General features: G+C 36.3%; 1 protein-coding gene across 11 annotated transcripts in view; it reads right to left on the minus strand.

Moving 5' to 3' along the window:
- Peak1 (pseudopodium enriched atypical kinase 1) overlaps positions 1 to 14515 on the minus strand; it is a 276412-nt gene that overhangs the window by 39867 nt on the left and 222030 nt on the right. The window lies entirely within an intron of this gene.

Consider the following 14515-nt stretch of genomic DNA (forward strand, 5'->3'; position numbering starts at 1 on the left):
TATTTCTCTAAATTAGAGCAAACAAAAATAACTATAGACATGGGAAAACAGAAGATTCCAAATGTGCTTTTTTTCTTCCTTTTATTATCTCAGAACTGGCAAGAGAGATAAGGTCTGTCACATCAGCAGCTCTTTAGTGCTTATCAGTAGGGGTGGAAGAGAGCTGATTGTGCTATTTTCTACCACCTAGCGAATAAAGTTCAAACTCCTCAAGAAGTTGGTCAGGCTCTTTGTCTTATCCACCACTATTTTTTATTGACACTTCCATGTGAATCACTCATTTTATGTTATTTTAATATGCTCCATGTTTTTTTATAAAATATTTTTGCCTTAGCAAAGGTGTCTATCTTTGGCCCACCTCAATGACTCTTTTCCACTGAAGCCTTCCATACTCTATACTTCCTGACCTCCAACTGGGAGCCATCACTTCTTCTCATGTTCTTTTAGCACTTTTTGATCTAATATAGCATTTGTTTTTTACATCCTCTCAGAACTTTGTGTGGTGTAAGGCTAGAAATGGATGCTGTACTGATGGATGGAGAGTCAACAGAACTAGTCATAATTCAAAATGTAAATGGGTAGTCAAGGTAGAAAGGAAAGAGAGACAAGTAACATGGATTCTCTTCCCAAATTGCAGTACATGATCTCCTGGGAGCTAAGAGATTTCCACATGAGAATCAGAAACGTATGTGTTCCAAATGAAACCACAAACATTCCACACTCATTTGAGTAGACCAAGCCATTCTCCTAAGTCTAAAAGTGCTTTGTATCTTTCTTTTCTCCAAGAAAGATAGTTCTCCTGACTAAATTCCAATCATCTAGGTCAATGTTTTAAAAGTTTGCTATCTTAGCTGTTTTTATTTTAAACTTTTAATCCTGTACATTCCTCTCAAACTTCTGGGACCAGACACAAGTCCAGTTTTCAGTGGCCTGATATAACATTACATACTCCACATTTTTGTGGCATACCAGCTCTCTAAATAGAAAAAAATAGATTATGTTTTAATCTTGTCTTGCTATATGCTAAAATAGCCCTTTAGGACAAATATGTTTGACTTGATCACACTCAAACCCTACATTCTTGATTTTTTGAGTTTCTGTATTCTGCCTTTTTACTTTCCACTTAAAAATGTTTTCAGGCAGATAAAGCCTTATATGAGATTTCAAAAAACAAATGATGAAAGATGGATGAAAGAATAATTTAATGACACTAATTCAAAATGGTGTTTAAAACACCTGCAGAAAGAGAATAATTGATATGGGGTTCTTATTATGTAAGGATTAGTATAATAAATACAAAAAGAATTTTTAAAAATCTATAAAATAAATTTTAAAGATGACTGCATGCTGAAAAACTCAATAAGTACCTCATTATAGCAATCTACAGAAAGGCAAATATGATACACCAAGAAAAATCAAAACAAATGCTTATGACCAAATAACACGATGGTCATAAAATCCTAGGGATGGAAGGCACTTAATGAAGATCTGTTTGGACAGGAATAGCCTCTGACCACAGTTAGCTCCTTATTCCAACAAAATAAGAACAGCATGGTTTTCTGGTCAATCTTCTTACCTCTAATCATTCCACAAATAGCTCCCAGAAAGGACCTTTTAAAAATCCCAATTGTGCCTTTATTCAAAATTCTTCAGTGACTGCTTCCTATAGGTAAAAGATATACTATTTGTGACCCTTTCCCAGACTCCTCCAGAAGAAGCTTTCATTCAACTTTTAAATATATAGCAACTATTACAGGGACTCCTAAGAGTCCAGGCTATGTCTGTCCCTTCCAAAGATCAGGAATCCTCAAAGGCTGCACCAATATTCCCAGGATTTTGACTGGTGCTAGGGAGATGGTGTTCAACAAATGTTTGCTAAATTGAAGTACTGAAATCCCAATAAATGGATTATATCTTCCTAAATTGTAACTTTAATCTTCACTTTCTTTTTTTCCGAGGACTTAAAGACAAGTACTATAGATAAGAATGGAAAAGGAAAGATCATCTTTGAACAGGGAAATATGCACTGCAGTTTATAGATATAAAAGTCATGTACTACCATTGTGTACCAGCCTTGTCAAATGAATTGGGCCTCTACTGGCTGAACCCAGCACTTGCTGCGAGCATCAGAAGCTTAGGAAGAATGGTCTTAATGATTATCTAGGCATTATTGGCGTGCTTGTAAACATAATCAATAATTGGCAAGCCATGAGGGACATCAACTTCATACCAAACTATAAAACAAAGCTGACCTCCAAAGATCACTTCGGATGTAGCCTCACAGGAATAGAAAGACCACTTTAAAGAATGTCAGTGGTGTAGCAGGTGAAAGACTCATGTTTGTATGGTCCCACTAGTAAAAATCTCTCCAAAAACAGAGATTATTTATTTGGGGGTAAGTTATTCATGTAATTTTAATATTGTACCTCTGCCAACTAATTCCAGGATATGGGAAACTATTTTTAAATGTGAATGCAGATAACTTAGACACATAGTCTATGATTTCTTTTAAAATAGAAATAATTGCAATTTTAGGAAGTACAACAAATGCTCAAACAAATGTTCAAAGATGTCAACCTCAGTTTTTTTTAAACATACAGATAATCTAGAACTGTACAATTAGTTAATCTTTGGTTCAAATAATTAACTCCGTAGTGTGTGGAATAATGTCTGTTTGATAATTACTTGTTGAGTGAATGAATGGTAAGATACTATTCAGAATGGTTTATAAAAAGCTTGCATTTATAATGACATTATTCTATAATTATGACACCAAGGCCAGTAGTGTAATGACATTCTTTAAAAAATAAATAAATATATATATATATTCGGGAGACAGAATGTTGTTAGGTGTTTTCTTTCAGAGTTAGAAGGGTGTGGTGTTAAAGACATGCTCAAATAAGTAAAATGAGAAATGTGGGTAGTTTCTTGTGGGGACATATAATTCTCTAAGTAGGAAACTCACACATTAAGTCCCTCATTAGGAAAAAAGTCATCTGATTAATGGAGCATATAAACTGTGACCTGAAATTTTCCTACATGAGTTTTCCTGGGGAGTAAGATTCCCTCATCTGGGAATCTTCAAAAAGTTAAATACAACAGTCATTTTTAGCTCATTCATTCAAACATATTATTAGTACCTCCTATGTGTTTTAGATAATGTGCTATGTTGTAGGGATATAGAAAGAGGAGCAAGGCAAAAATCTGTCAAGTAGAGGGAGACTGGATAGATTTTTAAAAAACAATGTATAGAGAGTACTTAATGATGAAGTGAATGAAGGAGAGCTAAAGTCATCAACTTATTTCCAATAGAGTAGAACTCATTACATGCTCCTGATTTTAGCATGCTGATAAGGTAGTCAGATATGCCACATAAAAACAATCAGTGATCTTTCTCCTAGACATTTTGAGATAGAAGAAACATGAGGAAATGTTGAAACTTTTGTCTTTGATAAAGACAAAAATATTCTATCATTTCTTTAGAAACTTATTTTGGATGACTGACACCCTCTAAAATCCAGTTTGGGGAGGACTAAGGTACTGCAGGTCAGAGTTTGTTCAGTGATCTCATATAACGACTACCCAGAGTATAGTCATCCCTCTTTAAGAGGCAGCCTTCAAAACGAGTTGTCAAGTTGCCTAAGGACCAATACGATTTTTATGTTACATGGAAGACCATCTAAGTCTTCCAAATCACTGATTTTTTAAAAGCAGTGCTGTCTGATAGAACTTTCTGGGACAGTACAAATGAAATGTGTTTTATAGCTGCACAGTCCAAGTCCAGTACAGTAACTACTAGTCACATGTGGCTATTGGGCACTTAAATTTTGTCCGTGAGACTGAGGAACTGATTTTTATTTTTAAAATATTTTCATAGTTGTAGAAGGACACAATACTTTTATTTATTTATTTTTATGTGGTGCTGAGGATTGAACCCAGTGCCTCATACATGTGAGGCAAGCACTCTACCACTGAAGCACAATGCCAGCCCTGGTCTATATTTATTTTTTAATGAATTTATATTTAAATAGCCAGATGTGGCTAGCAGCTATTGTATTGGATAGTGCAGCTCTAAAACCTAATAATCCAATTATGAATAAAATGAACTCTGCTTTATTTATGTCAAGGAAAGGAAAAGTGGTATCAAATTAGCTTTGGAGTACAACTCCTAAGGTCAAGACAAATTATGGCTGCCTAAGTCAGTAGCTTTCAGTGGGAATGGTTCAATCACAGCTTATGTTGCACTACAGGGGCATAAAAAGACTGTTAAAGTTAAAGGTCTAATGGGAGATTCTGAAGGAGGGTCTTCAAATCCTATTCCACTAAGTTTTTGTTTTGTTTTGTTTATTTAAACTTAGTTTTCAGAACTATACAAGAAATGTGGGAAGCACAAAACAAGTCCAAACCATGTCCCTTTGTTTTGCTATGACAGGTAGATATTGAGAGACTGGCTGCTATTTGTATGTTGCTGCTATTTGTCATCTCTTTTCTGGTCACCATTAGCCACTCTGGCAACCTGTAGCTTGTTCTGTGTTTCATACCTTCAGTCATCAGTTGCGTGGGCAGCCTACAATATTCTGGTTTTACATTTTTATTGTCCTATTAATTTGACACCATCTAGTAAACATTTTTAATCTCTTTCACTTCATTTTACATTTTCTGGTCAGCACATCCAACATATTTAAAGAAGAAAGGAGATTATATTTGGGAGGAGAAATAAAGAAGCTTCACAATTATTAAGAATATCTATATACCAAGTACTTTTACTATTAATCCTACAAAGCAGATGATACCATTCTTCATTTCAGATGAGGAAATTGAAGCTCAGGGATTTTAAAAGCTGGCCCACAATCATGCAGGTGGGTAGTGACACAACTATGATATGAACTTGAATCTCTCTGACCCCTCCCAACCCACCTTTTTTCTTACTATGTCACATTGCTTCTTAAGCCCATTTTACAGTGTATTTTTTCAGAAATAAACAGTCTTAGTTTCTTCCATATTTTTTCTAGCCATCTTCTGCCTTATTAAAAAAAAGGAGTAGAAAAGAAAGAAAGTGGTTTTTATGACACAATTCTGGAATATGTGAAAAGGATCTACAACTATTACAATGAGAAGTTTTTGATTCCTTTCAGTTTTTAAACACATCAAAAAATTTTTTTTGGCTTCATGAAATGCTGTTTATTTTTCTCTTCATCTCAAGCCTGTTAATCAGGCTTTCAGACTCAATTGGTGTGGCAAAAGGTCTGCCATTGTGATGGTCCATGTGCAGAACGTAGGTGGGGATTTTTTCAGTGTTATAGTTTAAATGTGTGGTACACCCCAAAGGTCCTGAGTTAATGGAAGAATGAGCAGAGGTAAAAAGACTGGATTATGAGACTTGTAACCTAATCAGTCCATCCTAGTTTGAATGAAATGGGTGGTTACTATAGGCAGGTGGGGTATGGCTGGAGAAGGTGGGTCATTGGGGGTGTATCCTAGAGAGGCATCTCCGTGGCCCCTTCCTCCAAACACATACATTTTTTAAAAAGTTACCAGAGCTTTAAAATTATAAAAATGTTCTCTAAAGGGGTGGTTTAAAACTGCATGCAAATGATTTGTTGAAAGTATTACAAAAGGCAAGTTCCAAATGCCATGGCAAGTACTTAGGAAAAACAACAACAAATTAAAATAAACAAAAAACCCTCAGCTTGTAGAACTGAGGGAGTGAACCCTATCCATTGCCTTTTCAAAGAAGCAACTAACTATGTGTTTAAGTTATAACTACTTAGGCACTTAACATTTTATGGGCATCACATACTTTAAAAAGTAAAATAACAGGTAGAAAGAAAACTACCTTTTTGGTAGGGTATCTATAACCTTATAATTTTGCACCCTAAGTAACCATAATTGTTTTTTAAAAAATCTTTTGTATTTTTTATTTTTGGTAAAAGGGATTGAACCCAGGGATGCTTAACCATTGAACTACATTCCAAGTCACTTTTTGTTTTTTATTTTGAGACAAGGTTTTCCTAAGTTGTGGAGGCTGGCTCTGAACTTGTGATCCTCTTGCCTCAGCCTTCCGAGCTGCTAGGATTACAGGTGTGTGCCACTGTGCCTGGCTGTTTCTTAAAATCTTAAATTTAGTGTCTGAAAGATGACTTTTAAAAAAATAAACCCATCATAGCCCCTTCAGTCCTTTATGTGAATTTACTTATTAAGAGTATTTTAGGGCTGGGGCTATAGCTCAGCAGTAGAGTGCTTGCCTAGCATGTGTGAGACCTTGGGTTTGGTCCCCAGCTCCACATACAAATGAGTAAATAAATAAAGGTATTGTGAAAAAAAATTTTTTAAAAAAGAGTATTATAGTCTAGTGGCTCTAACCAACGAGGTTCCAATCTTGGTTCAGTCCTTACTGGTTTTGTGACTTGAAGGTTCTATGCTTCATTTTCTACTTCTGAAAGATGAGGACAATAATTCTAGGTAATTTTGAGGATTGGATGAGATAATATATATAAGGTAATGAGAAAACTCTTGGAAATAATGCTCTATTTTTTCCAACCTGTCTTTGTAATTGAAAAGACAATGAGATAAAATAATCATTTTAAACTAATTATGGTTAATGAAAATTTAAATAAAGATGCCATAAAATATCTCACAATTAATAATAAGTCTATATTTTCCTAAGAACATCATAAAAGAAGTTTTGGTATAGTAAGAATATCTAGAATATAATTCCTAATATATTATGCTGAGGACATATAGTAAGAAAACAATAAAACTTTCATCTTATAATATGTTTCATAAAATATAAAAGAATGGGAAAAGTTCAATAAGCTATTTGACTAAAATAATCTATTCAAACTGGAAAATGGTAACCAGAACAGTTGCTTGGGAAAACTGAAATATATTTTACCCTACTCTCAAATTATATAAGGTTTCTGGAACTTTATAATGGAAGTCTTTTCCTTACAGGATATGAGTTGGTATGACTGGGTTTCACAAAAGGAGATATTAGAATATTAATCCTAGATCCAACATGGCAGCAGGTGCGGAGAGATCAAGTCTCTGACCTCTTCAGCTGCGTGGGCATAGGGAGTTGTAAATCGTCTAAATGCTGTTTGCTCAGGATCACTAGGCAATGCTGAGCTGACGTGGATCTGGGGCGAACAGTCTGGGCCTCTCAGAACACACACCGAGCCTGGATTGGCTGAATTCAAGCTCCTGTTCCCCTGCTTCTCCCAGACAAACTGCTGTGACTCAGCACTAAATGATCCTGCTGAAACAACTGGTCGGCCCTTCTGATCCTACGGGGGTTAATGCCAACTGAGCCTTCATAGGCAGTGGCCACAGGATTGAAACGGGGCTTGGAAGAGACACTCAGGACCCACCCGTTGCACTGGTCACCCGGCAAAGGGAACAAACTGTCACCATTTGCATGAGATACCACCATGGCAGAGAACTGACGTCACCAGAATGCGACGGAGGAGATAACTTCATTGAAACCAGCGGCGACAGGTGTGTAATCCCCTAGCTTTCCCTCTCCACACAGCAGAGAAACCTTAAGGGCCCCTCCCAGCTCTCCCATGAGCTCGATAGCCAGACTGAGGGACTCAGGAGTGGTGCGGGACCTGAGGCTCAGAACTCCGGAACTCCCGGCTACCGCTCCCACCAGTGCTGACAACTGAGGTCTCTAGCACCAGCTATCAGGGGCGTGGCTACCGGAGGGCAAGAACAATTCACGGAGGGTTCTCAGCCCCAAGCTCCACAAACGTAGGGTCTGAGGGATTGGCAAACAGGGAGAGTGTGCCCAGTCGTTCATGAAAACAGGGCTCCTGGGAGCAGCAGACCTGAAGTGTAGCCAGTATTATGGTGAGCGTCACCGGTGAGCGGGGCCTGGCTTGAGGAAAAGTGGGGAAGTGACTAGACACAAGAGAAGGCCCTAGGCACTCATGATTGGAGACCCGCCCAGTCTGGGAGGAGGAGCTGCTGCACAGTGAATGGTTCCCGTGTACTGAGAGGAGAAGCTTGGCTCGGTGGGCACAGCTCCAACTATTGGAAGAGAAGTTAATCAAACTCTAAGACTGCATTTATTAATTTTTTTTTAATTTGGGTTTTTTTTTCATTTTCATTTTTTTGTTGTTTTTTAAATTTTTTTTAAATTTAAATTTTTATTTTCTTTATTTTTTTAAATTTTTTTCTTTTTTCTTTTCTATTTTTTTCTTTTGTCTTTTCATTTCTTTTCAATTTTATTATTCCCCCTTCCTTGAATTCTACTTGCTTACACTGATTCTCTTTAGTGACTTCTTCCCTTCCCTTCTAATACCTTTCCTCCCAAGCATCAAATAAATTTATAGGAGTAAACAGTAACTCAGCAGTCAAACAGAACAAGAAGTAACATGAGCAGCATGAAAAAGCAAGGAAGAAAAGGAGTACAAACAATGCAGGACAGCCTAAATATTCAGGAGGACCTAGAGTCATCAGAAAAATGGTCAAATAAAGAACTCAAGGAATACCTTAGACAGATGGAATGGAACCTGAAAAAGGATACGAAACAGCAAATTCAAACAGTGAAAGAACTCATTGAAAATGAATTACATAAACAGATAAAAGAAGAAGTTAAGCATCTCTATCAGGTGATAGAGATTATAAAAAAAATCAAACAATAATTATAGAAATGAAGGAAACAATAAACCAAATTAAAAACTCAAATGAGAGTATCACTAACAGAGTGGAGCAAGTAGAAGCCAGAACATCAGATAATGAAGACAAAATATATCATCTTGAAAAGAGTCTAGCCAACTCAGAAAGGCTGGTAAAAAATCACGAGAAAAATATCCAAGAGTTATGGGATAACATAAAAAAACCAAACTTAAGAGTCATCAAGATAGAGGAAGGTATAGAGATTCAAACCAAGGGAATGAGTAATCTGCTGAATGAAATAATTACAGAAAACTTTCCAGATACAAAAAAGGAAACGGATATACAAATTGTAGATGTATACAGGACACCGAGCATACAAAATCACAGTAGACCAACGCCAAGACACATTGTTATGAAGATATCCAATATACAGAACAAAGAGAAAATATTAAAAGCTACAAGAGAAAGGAGGCAGATTACATTCAGGGGTAAACCAATAAGGTCAACAACAGATTTTTCATCACAGATGCTAAAAGCGAGAAGATCCTGGAACAACGTATTTCAAACACTGAAAGACAATGGATGCCAACCAAGAATTCTGTATCCAGCAAAATTAAGCTTCAGAAATGACAACGAAATAAAAATCTTTCATGATAAACAAAAGTTAAAAGAATTTGCAGCCAGAAAACCAGCATTGCAAAGTATCTTGAGCAAAACACTACATGACGAAGAAATGAAAAACAATAACCAAAACCATCAGTGGGAAGTGCCTCAGTAAAGACAGAGGGCAGGGGAAAAACTAATCATGGAGAAACAAACTAAATTAAAAAACAAAAGATAAATAATCAAACAAGGCTGGAAGTACAAACCATATATCAATAGTAACTCTAAACATTAATGGCTTAAACTCTCCAATAAAGCGACACAGGCTGGTAACATGGATAAAAAAAACAAATCCAACAATATGCTGCCTCCAGGAGACACATCTTATTGGAAAAGACATACACAGGCTGAAGGAGGAAGGTTGGGAAAAAATATACCACGCACACGGTCCTTGTAAGCAAGCAGGGGTGGCCATCCTCATATCGAATAAAATCGACTTCAAGACTAAGTTAATCAACAGGGATAAGGAAGGACATTATATACTGTTAAAAGGAACCATTCACCAACAAGACATAACAATTATCAATATTTATGCACCAAATAATGGTTCTACGATGTTCATAAAACAATTTCTTCTCAAGTTCAAGAATCAAATAGACCACAACACAATAATTATGGGTGACTTCAACACACCTCTCTCACCATTGGACAGATTCTCCAAACAAAAGTTGAATAAAGAAACTATAGAACTCAATATCACAATCAATAACCTACACTTAACTGACATGTATAGAATATATCAACCATCATCAAGTGGATATACTTTTTTTTCAGCAGCACATGGATCCTGCTCAAAAAATAGACCATATATTATGCCATAGGGCAACCCTCAGTAAATATAAAGGGGTGGAGATAATAACATGCATTTTATCTGATCATAATGGAATGAAACTGGAAATCAATGATAAAAGAAGGAAGGAAAAATCCTACATCACCTGGAAAATGAACAATATGTTACTGAATGATCAATGGGTTACAGAAGACATAAAGGAGGAAATCAAAAAATTCTTAGAGATAAATGAAAATACAGACACAACATACCAGAATCTATGGGACACAATGAAGGCAGTTTTGAGAGGGAAATTCATCGCCTGGAGGTCATTCCTCAAAAAAAGAAAAAACCAACAAATAAATGAGCTCACATCTCATCTCAAAGCCCTAGAAAAGGAAGAGCAAAACAACAACAAATGTAGCAGAAGGCAAGAAATAATTAAAATCAGAGTGGAAATCAACGAAATTTAAAGAAAAGAAACTATTGAAAAAATTAACAAAACTAAAAGTTGGTTCTTTGAAAAAATAAATAAGATCGACAGTCCCTCAGCCATGCTAATGAAGAGAAGGAGAGAGAGAACTCAAATTACTAACATAAGGGATGAAAAAGGCAATATCACAACAGACACCACAGAAATACAGAAGACAATTAGAAATTATTTTGAAAACCTATATTCCAATAAAATAGAAGATAGTGAATACATCGATAAATTTCTTAAGTCATATGATTTGCCCAGATTGAGTCAGGAGGATACACACAATTTGAACAGACCAATATCAATGGATGAAATTGAAGAAGCAATCAAAAGACTACCAACCAAGAAAAGCCCAGGACCGGATGGGTATACAGCGGAGTTTTACAAAACCTTTAAAGAAGAATTAATACCAATACTTTTCAAGTTATTTCAGGAAATAGAAAAAGGGAGCTCTTCCAAATTCATTCTATGAGGCAAACATCACATTGATTCCGAAACCAGACAAAGACACCTCAAAGAAAGAAAACTACAGACCAATATCTCTAATGAACCTAGATGCAAAAATCCTCAATAAAATTCTGGCGAATCGGATACAGAAACACATCAAAAAAATTGTGCACCATGATCAAGATTCATCCCTGGGATGCAAGGCTGGTTCAATATACGGAAATCAATAAATGTTATTCACCACATCAATAGACTTAAAGATAAGAACCATATGATCATCTCGATAGACTCAGAAAAAGCATTTGACAAAGTACAGCATCCCTTATGTTCAAAACATTAGAAAAACTAGGGATAACAGGAACTTACCTCAACATTGTAAAAGCTATCTATGCTAAGCCTCAGGCTAGCATCATTCTGAATGGAGAAAAATTGAAGGCATTCCCTCTAAAATCTGGAACAAGACAGGGATGCCCTCTATCACCACTTCTATTCAATATAGTTCTTGAAACACTGGCCAGAGCAATTAAACAGAAGAAAGAAATTAAAGGCATAAAAATAAGAAAACTTAAATTATCACTATTTGCGGATGACATGATTCTATACCTAGAAGACCCAAAAGGGTCTACAAAAAAACTACTAGAACTAATAAATGAATTCAGCAAAGTGGCAGGATATAAAATCAACACACATAAATCAAAGGCATTTCTGTATATCAGCGACAAAAGTTCTGAAAGGGAAATGAGGAAAAACACTCCATTCACAATATCCTCAAAAAAAAAAAAAATACTTGGGAATCAACTAACAAAAGAGGTGAAAGATTTATACAATGAAAACTACAGAACCCTAAAGACAGAAGTAGAAGAAGATCTTAGAAAATGGAAAAATATACCCTGTTCATGGATAGGCAGAACTAACATCATCAAGATGGCGATATTACCAAAAGTTCTCTATAGGTTTAATGCAATGCCAATCAAAATCCCAATGGCATTGCTTGTAGAAATAGATAAAGCAATCATGAAACTCATATGGAAAAATAAAAGACCCAGAATAGCAAAAGCAATTCTAAGCAGGAAGTGTGAATCAGGTGGTATAGCGATACCAGATTTCAAACTATATTACAGAGCAATAGTAACAAAAACAGAATAGTACTGGTACCAAAACAGGCAGGTGGACCAATGGTACAGAATAGAGGACACAGTGACTAATCCACAAAGTTACAACAATCTTATATTTGATAAAGGGGCTAAAAGCATGCAATGGAGGAAGGATAGCATCTTCAACAAATGGTGTTGGGAAAACTGGAAATCCATATGCAACAAAATGAAACTGAATCCTCTCCTCTCGCCATGCACAAAAGTTAACTCAAAATGGATCAAGGAGCTTGATATCAAATCAGAGACTCTGCGCCTGATAGAAGAAAAAGTTGGCTCCGTTCTACATATTGTGGGGTCGAGCTCCAAATTCCTTAATAGGACGCCCATAGCACAAGAGTTGATAACAAGAATAAACAAATGGTACTTACTTAAACTAAAAAGTTTTTTCTCAGCAAGAGAAACAATAAGAGAGGTAAATAGGGAGCCTACATCCTGGGAACAAATCTTTTCTCCTCACACTTCAGATAGAGCCCTAATATCCAGAGTATACAAAGAACTCAAAAAATTAGACAATAAGATAACAAATAACCCAGTCAACAAATGGGCCAAGGACCTGAACAGACACTTCTCAGAGGAGGACATACAATCAATCAACAAGTACATGAAAAAATGCTCACCATCTCTAGCAGTCAGAGAAATGCAAATCAAAACCACCCTAAGATACCATCTCACTCCAGTAAGATTGGCAGCCATTATGAAGTCAAACAACAACAAGTGCTGGCTAGGATGTGGGGAAAAGGGTACTCTTGTACATTGCTGGTGGGACTGCAAATTGGTGCGGCCAATTTGGAAAGCAGTATGGAGATTCCTGGGAAAGCTGGGAATGGAACCACCATTTGACCCAGCTATTGCCCTTCTCGGACTATTCCCTGAAGACCTTAAAAGATCATACTACAGGGAGACTGCTACATTGATGTTCATAGCAGCACAATTCACAATAGCTAGACTGTGGAACCAACCCAGATGCCCTTCAATAGATGAATGGATAAAAAAATGTGGCATTTATACACCATGGAGTATTATGCAGCACTAAAAAATGACAAAATCATGGAATTTGCAGGGAAATGGATGGCACTAGAGCAGATTATGCTAAGTGAAGCTAGCCAATCCCTAAAAAACAAATGCCAAATGTCTTCTTTGATGTAATGAGAACAACTAAGAACAGAGCAGGGAGGGAGAGCAGGAGGAAATGATTAACATTAAACAGAGACATGAGATGAAAGGGACAGGGAGAGAAAAGGGAAATTGCATGGAAATGGAAGGAGACCCTCACTGTTATACAAAATTACATATAAGGGGAATGAGAAAATAAACAAGGAGAGAAATGAATTACAGTAGATGGGGTAGAGAGAGAAGATGGGAGGGGAGGGGAGGGGGGATAGTAGAGGATAGGAAAGATAGCAGAATACAACAGTTACTAATTTGGCATTATGTAAAATTGTGGATGTGTAACCAATGTGATTCTGCAATCTGTATTTGGGGTAAAAATGGGAGTTCATAACCCACTTGAATCTAATGTATGAAATATGATATGTCAAGAGCTTTGTAATGTTTTGAACAACCAATAAAAAAATTAAAAAATGGAATATTTATCCTATAATATTGGTTCAATATTTTGGCCTTCTTAAGGACTACCTTACTTCCAAGAACACTAGCTGATCTCCAAATGATTTTTCCTTAAAATAACCTGATGGTGGAAAAAGACAAAGAAGAAAGGAGATGAGAAACTTGATAGAAGAATGCTTCAATGACATATGCCAGCTGTTTTCAAACAGGGTTTAATGATTGGTCAGTGCTTCTTAAGAATCTTGCTAGTGCTCTGTATATAATAATCCATGCTACTCACCTCTCTTCTGAAAGTGCACAGTGCAATCCTTATCCTGCCCTGAGCTTTGTTTTTCAGAAGGAAGGGAATGGTGTGACACTCAAGGGAGACAGATCAGAACTCACTGGGCATTCAAGGAAGAAGAGTGAAGAGGATCAGAGAATTGCAGAATCTTTGCATTGGCAGGAACTCTGAATAATTGAGCTCAGCTCTCTTGTAGTATAGCATTCTCCTTCATAGCAACTCTAAGATAGCCCATCAGCCTCTGCCTGAATACCTTCAATGACAGGGATCTTACTTTCCTCCAGTCAGCTTGATTTAAGCCAGAAACCTTAGATACATCATACACTCTTCATATCATTCAATCTTTTATATATACATATGTACATATGTCTGTACACACATATATGTGTATATATATACGTGTGTGTATGTGTATGTATGTATGTATGTGTGTGTGTATGTGTGTGTGTGTGTATGTGTGTGTGTGTGTGTATATATATATATATATATATATATATATATATATATATATATATATATATATATGACTGCTT

The sequence above is a fragment of the Ictidomys tridecemlineatus genome, chromosome 5, assembly GCF_052094955.1.
Source record: "Ictidomys tridecemlineatus isolate mIctTri1 chromosome 5, mIctTri1.hap1, whole genome shotgun sequence".
NCBI classification, from domain to species: Eukaryota; Metazoa; Chordata; class Mammalia; order Rodentia; family Sciuridae; genus Ictidomys; species Ictidomys tridecemlineatus.